Source organism: Saccopteryx bilineata, chromosome 1, assembly GCF_036850765.1.
Source record: "Saccopteryx bilineata isolate mSacBil1 chromosome 1, mSacBil1_pri_phased_curated, whole genome shotgun sequence".
NCBI lineage: Eukaryota > Metazoa > Chordata > Mammalia > Chiroptera > Emballonuridae > Saccopteryx > Saccopteryx bilineata.
In genome coordinates this window covers 175,333,180-175,353,146 of record NC_089490.1, presented here as the reverse complement: position 1 = coordinate 175,353,146, position 19,967 = coordinate 175,333,180, and the positions used below count along the sequence as shown (strand labels likewise).

The 19,967-nt window shown below is 32.9% G+C and overlaps 1 protein-coding gene across 3 annotated transcripts in view; it reads left to right on the top strand.

Annotated features, from left to right (window-relative positions):
* The window catches only part of FSTL5 (follistatin like 5), a 699,550-nt gene that overhangs the window by 539,627 nt on the left and 139,956 nt on the right, over positions 1-19,967 (top strand). The window lies entirely within an intron of this gene.

Genomic DNA, 19,967 nt, shown 5'->3' with positions numbered 1-19,967 from the left:
TCCCTGTCTATCCCTCTCTGTCTCTGTAAAAAAAAAAAAAAAAAAAACCAAAAAAAAAAAAACAAAAAAAAAAACGCAATGTATTTATTAAACTGGCATAATTTGTTTTTTTTGTTAGTGGTATATAAATAATAGCATCTTAGATTTAATTAATTAAGAACATATGTTTATAGCTTATTTTAGATCTCTCTCACTAAAAGAAATCCTTTCTTTCTCTTCCTTCTCTTTTTCTCTCTCTCCCCCTCATTTATATTTCTCTCTCTCTCTGTCCCTTCTTTTAGATGCCTAGTGCAGTGCCTTGCACATAGTTATGACTCTATAAATATTTGCACATGGATAGGTGAACAAATGTTTCTCAGTAGTTCCTGGTCGGTCCGGGATCCCATTGAAGAATCACTCGAGTTGGTTATCTGAAATATTCTCTACTGTCAGGTTGCTGAGGGTGATCTATGCTTTTATTAAATAGGTAACTAAAACATTTTCTCATTTTAAAAAATTGATTGATTTTAGAAAGAAAAGAAGGTAGGGGTGGATAGAGAGAGAGAGAGAGATTGATTTGTTGTTCCACTTACTTATGTATTCAGTGGTTGATTCTTGTATGTGCCCTGAATGGGGATAGGACCAATGACCTTGTCATATTGGGATGATGCTCTAAGTAACTGAGCTACCTGGCCATGGCCCTCACTTAATAGTAATTTTTTAAGAGCCTCTGCTTTATAGTGTGTGTGTGTGTGTGTGTGTGTGTGTGTGAGAGAGAGAGAGAGAGAGAGAGAGAGAGAACTGGAATTTAAGATCTAACTTTCCTTTTCATATTTGACTTCTCTGTCCTCTAAGATGCCCCTCTAAGTAAAAATTTTTTTTCTAGTTTGATCAGCCTTTCTTTCTTTATTTTATTCTCATTGTCTACTACTGATAACTGATAGAAATTGAAGAATATGTTTTAAACCACTTCAGTTCCTCCTTAACGTCCTCAGCAAACCTAATTCTTAGCGACAGTGAAGGTATAGAAGTTTAGTTGCTGTCTTAAGCTTGAAGGTTTGTCTCTATCTAGCCCTTGAGCTGTGTTTCTCTAAAACCAGAGGCCTTTTATGTTGTATTTGTTTATGAATCCTGTATGTCATTTTTGTTTGGATGAAGACACACTGTTAATCTTCACGATTTAAAGCCATGATTAAAGTTTGTATAAATGAGGAAACCAGAGTCCAGGTTTCCCCCGCTATCTGCAAGGATTCCTATTAAACTTTTCATAAACGGAAATGATGTCAAATGTACACACAATTACCTTAGGACAGATCTAGCTAACAGATGCACAAAACAAATGGAGCTGAGGCACAGATGCTCACAGACACAGTTCAAAGCTCTGGTGCTTGATGCTGAGATGTTGAGTGTAGTTCCCAGGAAAGGAGCTTCTCGGGCTGGTCTGGCTGTGCTGGGTGTGTGCAGCCTCTGTGACAATTAGGGAAAAAAGGTACTGCGGGAGGTCCTTTGTAAAAGCAAAGCGGTGCAACGTGAACTTTTGAAAAGTAGTGGTACTTGTACTTGTTACCACGTAGAGTGGTACCCAAGAGCCTTTGAACAAGCCCCACTTTAGAGAAAATTACATCAGCAGGATCCCTTTTTTGTAACTAATGGTAGTTAATGGAACTTGGGTAGTCAATACAATACTGCCTCCCTAGGGCTGCTACTAATAACTTAAAGCCATAATCTACACTTAGTGTTTTGTAACATTAACAGAAATTAGCTGCTTGTGCATTAGAGGGAAAAAAACCCATAAAATTGCTTCCCACAGACCTGGTTGAATAACATAGCAAAAGCCACTTACTGATACCTAATGGACAACCTACCTCTGTTTTAGCCTCCACTGAAATACCAGAATGAGGTGTGCCTGCGTAATTTAAAGTTGAACTATGACAGCTCATACACAGGGTGATCTGCTTCCTATTTGTTAAACAGAGCTCTTCCTGCATAAACAGAACTATTCACTTATGGGAAAATATGTCACCCACTGAGATAAAATAAAATTAGCTCATATTTATTAAAACTTAGACACTGAAACCATGTGTTGAGGCAGCAGCATATAAAAGCCAATATTGTTACTATTAAAAAAAAAATCAGCTCTGAGGCATACATCCACTGGAGCCACTTCAAAAGCTACAATTTCTCCTAGTGTTAATATGTCAGCCACACTTTTTGTGAATTTTGCATGGCTTCCTAAAAGCATCACATATTGGGCATTTCAGAGATCAGTAAATGAAACTCTCTCGTGATTTTGTCTTCAGAACTAATTTAGAGAAAGATTCAGTAGACAGTTACATAAAGAAGAAAATACCTTCTGTATTACCGAAAAGCTGCTTAGGAAGCAGGGTTGAAATATAAGGTGATTATTTAACTGCCATGATTTAATTTACCCACCACATCATGAACATTGCTATTGACTTCAGTACATAGAGACAGAGCCAATATCACTCATTTTGCCAAAAGAGCTGAAGAGAATGCATCATCTTTGCAGGCAGACCCAAAATGTAAGAAGAGATGAGCAGAATATGATCAGTCTTTCTCAAAACACCCAAACATCTCAAAATGTCTAACATCTGAAAATGTCTCTCCTCTTACTTTTGGACTTAGTATATGGTCTGGGGAGAGATAAAGTCGAATCAAAGAAGTGTCTGGAGTGTTTTTTAATAGGAGCAAATCTCCCGGGTAGATGACTCATTCTCAGCTACTACTGTTATGTATTCAACGACAGTGGGCGCAGTTAGCCAGAATTCTTTTATGTTGTAACTAAATATACTTGTGTACTTTTGTGGGTAAGTGGATGCACTGAATTTTGGGTTTTTTTAATATTACAATTATAGTTTTTATAGTTTTTAATATAAAATTATGATTTGATTATATCTACATGTTGAAATTAGCATGACTTGGTTTACTGGATTAGGTTACAAAGGTGGATAGCAGTGATATTTCACAGATTACTTCTGTGTATACAAGTACTGGGTAATGTTACAAAACACTCACAATGTGGTCAGCACTTAAAGAACAGTGTAATGGCTAATTAATGTAGTGACACTTGTATAACAAGAGTCGAAAGAAGGTTAATGTGATAATGAGGCTTGCTTGATCTTAAAGAATTAGCATAAGGGCACTCTGAAGATAGCTTAATTGGATTTAAAGCACCTTTTGGAATTTGCATGTGTACTTCTTAGTCTATATGTTCTAAAAATAAATTTTACTTCATTTAAATTAGTGAATTTGCCTCTTCTCTTTCCCTGTGTTGTTTTACTGTTACTGGCGATGGTGTTTTCTTGAATTTTTCATTTGATGTATATTATTTATGATAACTTCTCCCATATTGTGCTTAGATTATAGTTCAAGTCAAAAGAGAAAAACCAATTTAAAATTGCAAAACAATAACTTAGTGTAATTTAGGTGTTTATGACAAGTCGTGACTAGACCATTAACTAACCTGCTTGCCATTTAGTACCCTTCACTACCATACAACATATCAGTAAATTTGATTTCATTTTGTGATACGTTCGTCATTTTAAAACTTGACCAAATTAAAAAAAAAAAAAAAGCTTGAGAAATTAATTTAACAATGAAACAAAACATTATTGCTAGCACTAATTCACTCAATAGAGTACTGTTTTCTGGAACATTGAGAAAATAGAGGATTGCATTTATATGTATTCTGTATTTAAGCTTCTGTTAGTTCTCCAAGTTAATACCTTTTTATGCCTTTCTTATACATATGATTGATTATTATAATTGATTTGTATAATTTTCATTAGTCATTTTTTATTTTTTAATGCAATTTACACTTATAGCACACCTTAAATCTTAAAGTTCTCAAGGCACGAGTCCTGCTATGAGGAGGTCTCTTTTTCTCTGGCCTGGTTAAGTCAGATCCATGTTCTAAAGCTTGATTCACATTCCGTGTTTTACATGAAATTATCAGTGAACACTGAAGCTCACAGCCATCTTCCACCTGAGACATCCTGCATTACTAGCTTTCTTTTCATTAAAAGTAATTAATTTGATTTTTATACCACTTTCCTTTTAGGTTTTTAATGTATATGAAACTTTATATTAGATATCCAAAAACAAGGGTTATATGTCATAAGTTCTTTGCTTTCTCTATAGGCTTAATATTGTATTTCATAAACAGGAAGTAGTAAACAAATCTTTGTTCATTTTTTTTAAATTGAACTGAAAATGTTTTTAACATGCTAAAGTAAATAATCAACAAAAGGGTATGTGGACTGCTGAAAGCAGGTTGCTCTGGGTTTGTTCATGGCACCTGTGTCTTAAGATCTGTTATCCCCACAGTGATGAAGTCAGCACTTAGACTAATCTCACAGCAGGTTAGGTCATTAACTAAATGTTCTGGTGACGTAAGCAAAGACACAGTTCCAACCAATACAAACTTTTTGAAATTTGAGTTTTCACAATAAAGTACATAGAAGAAAGCATAGGTACTAAACTCATGGACCTGGGTTTTAAAGAGCATTTTATGAATTCGACTCCAAAGGCAAGAGAAGTGAAGGCAAAGATAAATGAATGGGACCACATAAGACTAATAAGTTTTTGTACAGCAAGAGAAACTGACAACAAAACAAACAGACAGCCAACTAAATGGGAGGTGATATTTTCAAACAACAGCTCAGATAAGGGCCTAATTAATCCAAAATATACAAAGAACTCATAAAACTCATCAACAAACAAACAATCCAATAAAAAAATGGGAGGAGGACATGAACAGACACTTCTCCCAGGAAGAAATACAAATGGCCAACAGATATATGAAAAGATGCTCATCTTCTTTAGTTATTAGAGAAATGCAAATCAAAACTGCAATGAGATACCACCCCACACCTGTTAGATTAGCTATTATCAACAAGACAGGTAATAACAAATGCTAGAGAGGCTGTGGAGAAAAAGGAACCCTCATCCACTGTTGGTGGGAATGTAAAGTAATACAATCATTATGGAAGAAAGTATGGTGGTTCCTCAAAAAATTAAAAATAGAACTACCATATGACCCAGCAATCCCTCTACTGGGTATATACCCCCAATACTCAGAGACATTGATATGTAAAGACACATGCAGCCCCAAGTTCATTGCAGCATTGTTCACAGTGGCCAAGACATGGAAACAACCAAAAAGCCCTTCAATAGAAGACTGGATAAAGAAGATATGGTACATATATACTATGGAATACTACTCAGCCATAAGAAATGATGACATTGGATCATTTACAACAATATGGATAGACCTTGATAACATTATACTGAGTGAAATAAGTAAGTCAGAAAAAACTAAGAACTGCATGATTCCATACATAGGTGGAACATAAAAACGAGACTAAGAGACATGGACAAGAGTGTGGTGGTTACCGGGGGCGAGGGAGTGGGGAGAGGGAGAGAGAGGGGGAGGGGAGGGGCATAAAGAAAACCAGATAGAAGGTGACGGAAGACAATTTGACTTTGGGTGATGGGTATGCAACATAATTAAATGTCAAAATAATCTGGAGATTTTTTTCTGAACTTATGTACCCTGATTTACTAATGTCACCCTATTAAAATTAATAAATATTCAAAAAAAAAGAAATTTGAGTTTTCAGACAATTCCAAAAGTTATGTGTGATGTGCAAAAGAAAAACTGTTTTAACATAGACCAAGGAAACATTGTTGGTATACTTCTATGTTCTCTGAAAACCAAGACTGCCACTCATGTAGATAAATAATTACAGATGAGAGGGAGAAAGATGTGGTTAGGCAAACAGCATTTTCTCCTCAAAAACCTACAGATTGATTTATTTCAGTATACTTATTATTGAGAAACCATTATGGCCCTGGCCAGTGGCTCAGTGGATAGAATATCGACTTGGCATTTGGATGTTCCAGGTTCAATTCCTGGTCAGGGCACACAGGAGAGGCAGCCATCTGCTTCTCCCCTCTCGCTCTGCCTCTCCTCCCCCCTCTCTCCTTCTGACAGCCAGTGACCAGATTGGTTAAAGCTTGGCCCCAGGTGCTGAGGATAGCTCCATTGGAGCACATCATTCTCAGGTTCTAAAAATAGCTTGGTGCTAGCATATTGGCCCCAGATGAGATTGGCAAGTAGATCCTGGTTGCAGCTTATGCAGGAGTCTGCCTCACTATCTCCCCTCCTCTCACTTAAAAAAATAAAATATAAAAAAAATAAAAGAGAGAATACATTAAAAAAAAAGGTATTTTAATTTTGTTCAGATTATTAGGAACATACTGCTAAACGTTTAATGCCAATAGATGTTCCATATTGATCAAGTGCTGAATAATGTTGTAATCATTGCTAATTATGATATGATGATGATGCCAGACAAAACATACCCTGCCAAAAGAAGAGAAATCGAGTGTGAGCAGGAGATTTTGGTTATTTTATTGTTAGTAAGGTTCTGAAAAATCTCTTCTTTGCTTTTGGCTCTACATTTCTGGGTAACATAAGTTTGTTTAAATAAGCTTTTCCAGAGGGTGTGAGTAGGAGATTTGCAATACACTGGCATCTTAATAATGGCAACTTGGGAGTACACTTCACGACAAAATGTAGATAATTTTGTCTCTCTTTTTACACAAGATTAACAGTAGAAAATATATCATTTTTGGCTATTAGTGCTCTATCACTATTAATGGATTATGCTATTAAATTTTGAGTTTCCTCCAATTCAGTTTTTAATTTGAGACCACTGGTTATTTAAAAAAAAAAAAAGTAATATGCAATCAGAACACTGAAATCATAGTAACACTCCCACAACTAAAAAGTGATTTCCCCATAAACTCTACTATAAGTTACAATGTCTTAAGAAAATATAAAAAGATTTATTAACAAATATCTGGGAAATTTTACGGATGATAACAATGTATTATATAATAATTACATATGAAAATTGTTAGTGTCACTTTGATAGTAAATCTTCTTAAAGTAATATCACTATGTCAAAGAAATAATAAATTGTTTATGGAAAGTACTGGCTTTTAGAGGGAAGAAAATATATTATTTAATCTACTGATATACTTCAGCAATATTTTAAGTTATAGTGTATCAAAAAATATGGTAAATAGTAGTGCCATCTATTGATAAAATTGAGAACTACAGTTTCTTATTAAATAAATCAAAAACTTTCAAATATATAGGAATATATTTCTAAAACACTAATAACTCCTTATTTTGTGATTATTTAAAATTATTATGTCACATTGAATACTGGGACCATATTAAAAAGATGTATTTTTATATGTGCATATGTAAAAGGTCTACTGGAAAGTTCTGTCCATTTTTGGAATAAAACAAAATACAAATTTTTCTTATCGTCAATAAACTTTATTGAATAATATAATTGCCATTATCATTAATGATTTCTTGCCAGCATGAGGGCACTTTGTATATCCCATTTTTGAAAAATGTTTTATCTTTTGATGCAAAAAATTGAACCAGTGCTTGTTTGATATCTTTATCATTTTTGAATATTTTGCCCTTCAAAAAATTTTGTAAGGACAAAAACAAGTGATAGTCAGAGGGTGCTAAGTCCAGGGAATATGGTGGGTGTGACAGACATGCTTCTGTACCATTTCTTTCTTGTTGAAATTCGTAAAAATTACAGTGGCATAAATGAACTTTATCAGTAGCCATGGGTACACTATCGCTTCACACATAAGACTAACATGAATCAACTTTGTTTTAGTTAATTTGCTATGTCAGTATGTATACATTAAGTGATAAAAATAGAGAGGCACACATGCGCCAAATAAACGTGCTTATGTGTTGAAACTTGTTGTGATAGAAACGAACAGAACTTTCCAGTAGACCTTATATATGTATATATGTGATATTTGTGTGATATTTCCAGTAGACCTTATATATGTACGTATGTGTATATGTAATAATGTAATATTTCTAATAATAAATATCAGTTATTAGTTAGTTTAAGTAAAGCTGTCGTTTATTTGACTAATAATACATTTAATCACTGAAGGAAATGAAATTTAATATTAAATACTTTCTGCCAAAAAAATAAACAATAAATACCTATATGGAAGAAGATGGATCACTGTCACTTTTTTTTTTAATAATTTTATTTTTTTAATGGGGTGACATCAATAAATGAGGATACATGTATTCAAAGATAACAAGTCCAGGTTATCTTGTCGTTCAATTATGTTGCATACCCACCACCCAAAGTCAGATTGTCCTCTGTCACCTTCTATCTTGTTTTCTTTGTGCCCCTCCCCACCCCCTATCCCTTTCCCATTCCCCCCTCCCCCCCTTAACCACCACACTCTTATCAATGTCTCTTAGTTTCAGTATTATGTCCCACCTACGTATGGAATAATACAGTTCCTGTTTTTTTCTGATTTACTTATTTCGCTTCGTATCATGTTATCAAGATCCCACCATTTTGCTGTAAATGTTCCGATGTCATCATTTCTTATGGCTGAGTAGTATTCCATAGTGTATATGTGCCACATCTTCTTTATCCAGTCATCTATTGCTGGACTTTTTGGTTGTTTCCATGTCCTGGCCACTGCACTGTCACTTTTTTATTCATTCTATTTTAATATGAAAAATATTTTAAAATGTAAAATTTTGCATATTTAACTTTTAGCATCATACTATATCTCTTAATATTTCTTATATTCTTTTTATTTTGGTTCAATAATATATATAATAATAAATGACAATTTGAAAAACTCAAATTATGTTGTTTATTTTCTATAATTTTAAATTATACCTTTGTGGATTAAAATCCACATATAAGTGAAATCACACTTGAGACCTATATAATTTTATTAAGCAATATCACTCCAATAAGTTCAATAAAAATTTTTAAAAATTATACCTTTGATTTATTTTTTTCAAATTTGGTTATGGTACATGTGGCTAGAACAATCTGTGTGCTTTCTGTTTAGAAGAGTTATATTTTTAAAGACATGTATAAAGAAAGGGACAAGACAAAAGAAAGGAGCAATAAAGTGAGGGTAATATTTATTGACCTCTAGGGTATGACAATATTATATGTTGCATGTGATACATGCAAGAGCATTAATAAGTGCAGCAGAGGAACCGTGTGATTAACAAGAGCAAAAACTATGAAAACAGGCACAGCTTTAATGGGGAGGAATTAAAATGGAGGCTGAGGTGAAATCAAGGCTAACTTTGGCATGTTATGATGGTGACTACTAGACACAAAGCTGATATTAAGTTCTCGTTCATTCATTTATTCATACCTGTGTAATTTATCTATTTTATAACTGTAGGTTGAGATCTGTTATGTACTCAGCTGGGTGATAAAGAATCAACAGTAAACAGACAATTGTTATATTCTTTGAAAAGCTTACTGTTATTCTTCATGCTAGCACAACCTCCCCTATCTTGAATAAGCTGCGATTTTCTCAAAAAAAAACAAAAATAAAAACAAAAAGCAAAATTTTCTGCCATTGGATTGATCATAAAATAAATAGTGAAGTTTGTGATGAGCTAAATATGAATGTGACTATGAAATTACAAAAATCAAGGTGGTGGGATACTGGCCTAAGCTCTGCATGTAGATCAATGAGACAGAATTGAGAGATTTGGAGATGGGAACATAAATGTTAAATGGGGAAGGACAAGGAAAAATGCAAACATGTGAACTTGAACTGGATGTTCACATGATTGGCTAGAACTCATGTCAATTCTCACTGCCTCCAAATTTGATGAGTTTATTGTTCAGAAATTCTGGCTGTGTTTTATATAGAACAGATGCTCACCTTCCCCATGGACTGACAAAGCCCAAGGGAAGCTGGAGCAGTTGCAGGCCTGGCTGCTACCCCACATCGACCACATGAACCCCAGATAAGCAACTATGTATGTGAACTACATGATCACAGTGACCCTGCCGAAACATTCAAAAATAGCTTTACTTCTGCTTAAGAAACCTTGGACAAAATTAAAAATAAAGTAACATTATCATCCTAACTGGAAACATGCTAGAGAGGGAATTCTTGGAAGTATAGTTCAGCTAAGCCAAATTAAAACATTATAAACCATTATTCCTTTTTACCCTGTCTTCACACAGATGAGCACATACTATACTCACTGTTGTCTTTCTTTTCTTTTTGCTTTATATTTTTGAGCTATAATTCTCCATACAATTCACCCTCTGAAAATGTACAATTTAGTGGTTTTTCAGTGGTGTCTTAGAGTTATACAAATATCACCACTAATTCCACAGTATTTTTACCACCTCAGAAAGTAAGCCTGAATCAATTAGCAGTCACTTGGCATTCACACTCAACTCTCCAGCCCCTGGCAACCACTAATCTACTTCTCTTTCTATGGATTTGCCTATTCTCACACTTTCAGTCAACCTTCTCTTTTTGACTGTCTGCCCTCTGGACTTCAAACTCCAGAATTAGACGAGAAGACAACAGCTTCACAGAGGCTGTTTATTTAGCTCAGACAATAGAATTATGTAAGGTCAAATTCACATAACAAGTCCAAATAGATGATAGATAGATAGATAGATAGATAGATAGATAGATAGATAGATAGATGATAGATAGATAGATAGATAGATAGTTAGATAGATAGATAGATTCTACATGTAATATATATAATTAAAATTCTATCTATGAAAATAGCTATATATATATGTAGATTGTGACATTGAGTGAAAAATTTACAACTAAAACATGAATAGAAAAATTGGAAGATGAAAAAAGGAAAGGCTAATAAGGAAAATATAAGGGGAGAGAGGAAAAGGAAAGAGTTGACAGGGTAAGAGAAAACAGAAGGAAAGGAAGAAGAGAAAGAGGAGGAGAAAGGATAAATAAAAAGGGAAAGTAAGACCTGAAGTAGGAACAGAATGAAAGGGGCACATGATAATTTGGAAACATTCTCACAGGCATTGAAGAAAGGGATGGCGAGATATAAATTTTGAAAAGGAAGTGCAGACCGAATAAAGGTGGGCATTATACCTTAAGGAGTTTGGATATTATTCTGGAAAAAAAGGATAGTATAATAGAGGACCTTTAGTAGATGATGTGCAACATCCTTCTTTCAATGAAAAGATAATTTCTATAGTGATGTGGACAATAGATATGAGCAGGGCTGTGGGGCAGAAGGCCAGTTGAGAGATTAGAAATAGTGAACTTTTTAAGTGTAGGGTATTTTTAAGCTTAGTTAAAATCCTACATTTAAGGTAGAAAAGAGGAGATAAAATTGAAGAAAAATTAAAAATATATTAAGGTAGCCTGACCAGGCAGTGGCACAATGGAGAGTGCATCAGACTGGGACTCAGAGGACCAGCTTTGAAACCCTGAGGTCCCTGGCTTGAGCATGGGCTCATTCAGCTTGATCGCAGGGTCACTGGCTTGAGCATGGGATCATAGGCCCTGTGGTTGCTGGCTTGAGCCTAAAGGTAGCTGGCTTGAACTCCAAGGTCTCTGGCTTGAGCCCAAGGTCACTGGCTTGAGCAAGGGGTCACTCACTCTGCTGTATTCCCCCCCACCCCCCGTCAATGCACATATGAGAAAGCAATCAATGAACAACTTAGGAGCTACAACAAAGAGTTGATGCTTTTCATCTTTCTTTTTTCCTGTCTCTCTGTCCTTATCTGTCCCTCTCTCTGACTCTTTCTCTATCTCTGTCAAAAAAATCTATCTATCTATCTATCTATCTATCTATCTATCATCTATCTATCTAAATACCTTAATACATATATATTAATGCAAATAGTTATATTATGTATTGTTAATGAATTAGAGGGACGAAACAGAGATGAATCCTAGTCTTTTCATTTGGCTAGATATTGTTAATATTGGTGGCAACATTATTTTCAAATAAACTTACAGAAAGCGTGCCATTTTGTGGAGAATGCGACATTAACTTCAGAGGTAACCTACAGGAGTTGTGGGTAGAAACCCTCACCAAGGTGCAAAAAAACAATAACAACAAAACAAAAACACAAACACTGTTGTCTAGTCAGGACACATATTAGTAGTGAGATGTCTGAAGAAAGATTTTAAGGAACCAGAGCTGTGAGGATGCAGAGTGTGAGGGACCAGGAATAAGGAATTGCCTGAGAATGATAGAATGCCATTTTGATGGTCCCAGTCAGGAGACTGATTTCCTTTGAATTACTCAGGGTGGACTTTTCTCCACTACTGAAATAACTTATCATTTTAAAAATGAATTTACACTGTTTTTATTCAGCTTTTCGTTTTCAGATAACTTAGATTCTTACATGGGTTTAGGAAATGATGCAAAAAGACCCTTTGAACCTTCTCGCTATTTCCTCTCATTGGTAAAACTATAGTACAACACGAAAAACCAGGATACTGAAATGGACACAGGATGCAGAACAGGCCCATTGCAACAGAAAGCCTGAATATCCTCACTCAAGTCTCCTGTCTTCACCACCTTCTTAACACCTAGCCACTATTAATGTGTTCTTCCTTTTTATAATTTGTTATTTTAAGACATATAAATGCAATAATACATTGTATTCTTTTGGAATTGGCTTTTTTTTTTCACTCAGCACAATTATCTGCAGATTATTTGTACCTTTTTATTGATAATAGTAGTTTATGATGGAGATACACCTGATTTGTTTAACCATTTACTTGTTGAAGGACACCTGAGTTTATTCTGGGTGTTAGCTATTACAAATAAAGCTGTAAAAAAATATTCATGTAGAGGTTTTTATGTGAACTTAAAATTTCATTTCTCTTCCATATGCTCAGGACTTTAATTGCTAAGTCATATTGTAGTTGTATGTTTACTTTTCTTTAAAACTGACAAAAGTACTTGTATTATTATATATTATCACTAACAATGAAGAAAAGATTCAGTATTTTTTCATCTTTGCCAGTATTTCACATTATTACTTTTTTTATTTTAGCTATTCTGATAGTTGTATAAAAATGTCTTATCATATTAATTTGCATTTACTTAGGTAGTTTTTTAGATAGTATAGTTAATAGTCTTTTGTTGCATCTATGATTTGCAATTATTTTCTTCCACTCTGTAGCTCGTCTTTTAATTCATTACACAGAGCCTTTTTCAGAACAAAAGCTTTTTTTCTTCTTTTTGGTAAAGTCCATTTCCAATTTTTCTTTTTTATGGATAGTGTTTTCGATGTCAAGTCTAATTTTTTTTGCAGAGTCTTAGATAATAAAAACCTTTTCTTACGTATTCTCCTCAAAGTTTTATTATTTTCACGCTGCATTTAAGTTTACATCCACTATGGGATAATTTTTTTTCTACATGATTACAGCTGTGAGATGTAAATCAATAATAATTTTATGACAGAGGATAATATATTAACATTAACAAAAGAGAGAAGTCTCCATCTATGAATATGATTTTATAGTAAGTAGCAGGTGAAGGGAGAGAGACATAATCTGTGTAGTTTCAGATTGGACCACTTCAGTTTATAATTACTTATTTGTTTCTTTGGAAAATATGTGGATCTTTGCATTCTAATATGTAGGTTGGCCAAAAAAAAAAAAAAAAAAATGACTCCCAGCTCCACCATATGACAAAGTTTTTGCTCATGCTGTTTTACTTTTTTCAGGGTTAGGAGAGGGTGTAGGAAACAAAAAAGAAGTAAGCCAAGAAATTGGGAAATTCTGTTTTGGATGGAGATTGTCTCATATAATTGGTAGGAAGTAGCTGTTTTTTAATTCTTGGATGTAACTTGACAATCAGGTTTTCCTATAACAGTTAAAATAAGAATTACACAATAGCAGAAAGAAGGGAAAGGAATACAAAGAGATTTTATCAGTGTACTACAAGTAAGAAAAAGAAAAAAAACAGGAAACAACAGCAGTGTACAATACATTATAAGTATATAATAATATGGCAAAATTAAAACATATATTTATCTTGATTGATATATGTGGGTTGAATGTCAGCATCATATTGAAAAGTTAAGTTTAAAAAATTAGTTATGTATTATTTGTAAGAAACAGCTATAAAGAAATGATAAATATGTTAGTAATGAAGTGGTTAGTCAATACTTATATAGAAAGCCAAGAGTGGTATACTTAAATTTGCTGAATTTTATTGATTTTAAACCTATTGCCTAGCCTACAGAAATATATTTTCTCATAGTAAAGAACATATGAGCCCTGGCAGGTTGGCTCAGCAGTAGAGCGTCGGCCTAGCGTGCGGAGGACTCGGGTTCGATTCCCGGCCAGGGCACACAGGAGAAGCGCCCATTTGCTTCTCCACCCCTCCGCCGCGCTTTCCTCTCTGTCTCTCTCTTCCCCTCCCGCAGCTAAGGCTCCATTGGAGCAAAGATGGCCCGGGCGCTGGGGATGGCTCTGTGGCCTCTGCCTCAGGCACTAGAGTGGCTCTGGTTGCAACATGGCGATGCCCCGGAGGGGCAGAGCATCGCCTCCTGGTGGGCAGAGCATCGCCCCATGGTGGGCGTGCCGGGTGGATCCCGGTGGGGCGCATGCGGGAGTCTGTCTGTCTCTCCCTGTTTCCAGCTTCAGAAAAATGAAAAAAATAAAATAAAATAAAAAAAAAAAGAACATATGAAGAGCTTATAAAAGTCAAAACCTTTCATGTGCCCAAGTAAAATATAAAAATCAAAGGATTTCTTGATATCAAAAACTATAATAATGAGGATTTCAATCAACTAAAAAAAGAATTTGACAGATAAACTGAGTAAAATCTATGCAAAAATAAAGTTTAAATATTCATTGAGTATGTTTCAATTTAGATGAGTATGTTGTGTTTAGATGACTGACAGATGTCAAAATTGACAGATGGCTGGATGGCTCTAGCATCAGTGTTCTCCCTTTATCTTTAAAAAAATTACATATTTTACCTCAATGAGAGTGATTTTTAAAAAATCTTATAATAATAAGATTCTAAGAAGTATCTGATAAAATTAATACACCATTTTCAAATAGACAACTTTTTTATATATTTGTATAATATTCAAGGAAAAGGATCAGCAGGAAAATTCAGATTCTACCATAAAAAACATAACTTTTTATAAAAAGGCTTAAAACTAATGCAAATAAGTGGAACAATATACCATGTTCCTAGATTGGGACACATTCTATGTTAAAATAATTGCACACTTTCTCTAATTACAAGTTTAAAACAATTTCAAACAGAATTCAAAAAGATCTGATTTTCCTATCTTTCTTGTTTTTTTTTCTTTCTTTTCTACATCTCCTTTTCTCTTTCTGTGCCACTTTCTTCCAATAAAATAATTAGATTAGAAAAATTTCTAAAAAGTATCTGATAAAATAAACACAATAGTTTGAATGAACTTATTGTAAAGAATATTAAACTATACTTTAGAGCCACATTAACCAAAAAATATGATCTGTGTTCATGGGGTAGATAGAATTGATACTAGGAAGAGATGCAATTGATATATATGTAAAATTATTTTAGGTGTGAAGGTATATATGTACATATTTGGATGATATATAAAATAAAAATTAAAAAAATTTATAATGAAAGTATATATAGTGATTGAAAAATTATTAAATATAGTGTATGATGAAGAAAGAATATCAAAGTATAGAGAATACATTGTTTTATTCATGGGTAATGTATAAAAATAATTAGCACTACAGAAAGAAAATTATATTTTTATACACATTACATAAAATATTTAAAAATCAAACTGGAAATTGGATGGTAAACTAAATTGTAATCTAATCTTAAATATAATTGTGTTAAAAGAAAAATAAATTAAATATTAAGACACTATTATTTAAGAAAATATTTATACAACTGATGGATGGTGGTGTATTTCTTTAGCAAGACAGGAAATCCAGTAGTAAAAAAATAGATGTTTGATAGGTTGCATTAAATAAAAATATTCTGTATTGTAATTATTCCAAATAATAGATCAGATAAAATATTTACAACATGACTAAGGAATAAAAAATCATTGTACATTCTTTGTTGAATAAATAAACATTGAAAATGTCTTTAAATTTAAATAAGAAAAAATTAGGTAAAGGCTAAAGACTGGCCACTCATGGAATGATTCAAAATGACTAATGTATGTATAGAATCATATATATTTAGCAATCAATAAAATTCAATTTATATAAAGTGAAAAATAATTTGTTAAAATAAAATGTTTAGTAACATCTATTTCAGATGAGTTTGTGGAAAAAATGGACCTTCACATATATTGCTTAGTTTGGGGAAAAGGAATTTCTACAAAATATTAGCAAAGTGGTCTAATGTTATCTGTCCAGTTTTAAATGCAGGTACTTTTTAATGTATGCATTCATTTTATTAATTCTTGTTTATCTCCCCATAGGTTTAGAAAAACAACATCTTTTATATTATTACCTTGAATGCCTTTGTTATTTTTTTGTGTGTGTTTCAGAGAGCATTTCTAAAAATGATGGTTTTTGAAACTTCATAATTGGGAATTAAAAGAATCACAAACATTAAGAATCCACAGAATCCTTAAAAAGGTAGATTTAGGTTAATTAAACTAGGACAAACCACTGTTCTTTTCAAAAGAGATTAGAAGGATTTGCGATTTTACAATACCATAAGATAAATGGGAACACAAATTAAAAAAATCACAAAAGTTTGTGCCCATAAGGATATTGTTTTAATTTATATTTTTCTTCCAACATTTGTTGCATCCTCTACACTTTTATAAAGGCTGCATAATGTGATCAGAGAGTTCTGTAATATTGACAAGAGGCAGTGTGAAAGTCATGAATATAAAAAGACTGCTTTGGGACAAAGTTAAAGAGAAATTGATGGCTTTAATAATGTCACAGACAAAAGGCATTGGACAAGCTCAGTAGCATTTAAAATATTTATTAAACCCAGTCTGTAATTTTTCATAGGAAAGTTGCTTAAATGACAAAGGAATCATAATACAAACAGAACAATCCAGATGCCGCTGTGAGTCAGCACTACTTCAGACACATTTATATTCTTGCCCTCAAGCTTTCTTAGAACCTTTTCTCACAGTTGCAGCTGTGTGAATAATTTGTGGAAAAGCAGTGATAGAATCCTTCAAAAGAATACAAGATAATGACATCAAGAAAAAGAGAAAAAGTATCCAGTGTTCAGTTGTTTACATACTTCTGACCACACAATTCTTAAATTTATTTTTGTTTTCAGTTAGAATGAAGTCATTGTGTTGGGTCAGTGATCTCTGACCCCTGACTCTAAAATCAGGCTTTTAAATTATCCAGATTATGTTGTTTTCATACTTTCTGGCAATAGTGCAGAAATTTCTAAGGAAAGATTGCAGAATGAAAGTTGAAAGATGGAAACCAACAAGATTTGATACTATAGAGCAGTGGTCCCCAACCCCTGGGCCGTGGACCGGTACCGTTCTGTGGGCCATTTGGTACTGGTCCGCAGAGAAAGAATAAATAACTTACATTATTTCTGTTTTATTTATATTTAAGTCTGAACAATGTTTTATTTTTAAAAAATGACCAGTTTCCCTTTGTTACATCCGTCTAAGACTCACTCTTGACGCTTGTCTCGGTCACATGATACATTTATCCGTCCCATCCTAAAGGCTGGTCCGTGAAAATATTTTTGGACATTAAACCAGTCCATGGCCCAAGAAAGGTTGAGGACTACTGCTATAGAGATCTATTATTTTTCCACTAGACCCTTTCTAATATTTGATTAAAAGGGTTATTATATTAAAAGAATTCTAGTATATCCATCCAAATACTGAGAAAAACACACTGATTTGTTATAATACAATATCTTTATTATAGGGTTTCAAGAAACATATCTAGTGCCCTGGCCAGATAGCTCAGTTGGTTAGAGCATCATCCCAAAGTGCAGAAGTTGTCATTCAACAACCAGTCAAGGCACATGCAGGAACATCTCTCTCTCTCTCTCCCCTTCCTCTGTCTCTAAAATTAATAAAATAAGCATCTAAAAAATAAATATATACATCAATCTTAACCCAGTTTTATATTTATCTATTATTATTATTATTATTATTAAATATTTCTTGGTTTTGAACTGAGAAATATTTACAACTGATTCCATATAAACCCCAAAGTTTCCAGAAAGAAAGACCTAAGAAAATATAGTTATATTAATTATACTTTATTTTCTGTAACTCATCAACTTTTCTTGGTCTTTCAATTTAATATTTTTAGTATCACAACCCCTTTTCCATTTCTAATTTCTAAGCCCAGTCAAAGAGCATTAGTTTTATGTATGTATTCTGGGGGCAACTAGTCTTCCATATATAGTATCTAATTATTTACAGTTTATGCTCCACAGTTAGATAAATTCAATATAATTGTATTATATTAGTTTCTTTTAGTCACATGGTGTTATTATTTATTTTAACTGGATGATAGAAAACAAATAATTAATCTTCCTTGGGAAGATACATCTATTTGAGATGAATTATTAATACCTCTTCAAAACACTCTAAATGAATTGATCATTTATGTGACCTTTACATTTTTAAACACAGTTTTTAAGGATCTCAAATATACTTTATATATTATTGTTAAAAGCCTAATTCAAAAATTTATATTAGATTCCAAGTGTATACTGCAATGGGAAAATTTATTTTATAATCAGTACCAGCTAAGAAAATTTTGACCAAGAATACATTTTTTTTTCAATTTTCTATTTGGCTAATTTCAAAACCTGAATTGAGCACTTACAGAAGGACAATATATAAAAGAGAGCATGTGAGATAGAGAAAGTCACCTAGCACAATGTGTGACATGAAGCAGTTTCTCAAAAAATATTTGTAAATTGTTATTTTAAAACTTGAAATAAACAAGTCAGATTTTATACTTTTCTTAAACTTTATGTATATAAAAAACAAAAAACTTTATGCATGAATGAAATTTATATATTCACATGTTCTTGTATTCTATCTTAAGTAACAGAAACTTCTTGGTTATATTTTATAGAATAAAATGATATAATATGTAATCTCAACTATTTACTAAATATTTGTGTATAGATGCACAAATATTATATATTATTTTATAATAATAATATTTGACCTTTCTTGAAAATATTTTGTCAAATAAAGCCAACTAGTTAAAACTGTTTTCTGAGTTAGTTTAGTGACATTGAAAGTCATTATGAAATTCTCAGAGTATACAGACACTTATTTTTAAATATCACCTCTTGCATACAGTATTAGGAGTCTTATTTAAAGATATTTCATGATACTACACACAAATTCGATTGTGAATCCAATTGAAAACACTTTGGTGTTCTTCATCAGTTCCTTTTCCCATGCACTGCCAATAAGAAGCAAAGACAAGTTTATAGAGTGCACTTCCTAACTATAAATGACTGGAACAAATGGCTTGAAATGTTCTCTGGGGGATTATTGACTTTTTAATTCATGCTGCCATCAATCCTCATTTATATTTCATATTATGTGTCCTGGGAAAAATAACCTACTTTTTAAATGTGTAGCTTGTCACTGAGGTTAAATAGTTGTTATGCCAATCACTTATTCTTCAGTTCTATGTGCATGGAGAGATTTTTCAGGTGATCACTTGATAACAATTCACTAAATGAGAAGTATGTTCTATGAGAGTACTTTTTTGTTTAAAAATATATATTATCTATTTGGGTATAAAAGTTCAATATGACAAAAATTATTAATCACTGTTTTTCTTTCAGTTTGTGCACAAGTATCTCAGTAATGTAGAAACAACTAGGAATGCCAAGGAAAATTAAACATCTTATTTAAGAAGTTGTCTTTTGGGGAGTAGCAGTGACTAATATAATATCTACAATATGTTTTCTAATATGAATAATGAAGAATCCATTATTATTTTGGTGTTGATTGAGGTGCTTCCTTTCAAACTAATTGTCAAATATATTTAGGTTGTTTTAGTTTTTTACTTTTCCAAAGAATGTTGCAAGAAGCATTGATACTTCTTTTGTCTATAAATTCTATGGGAAGATACATTTACTTTTATTA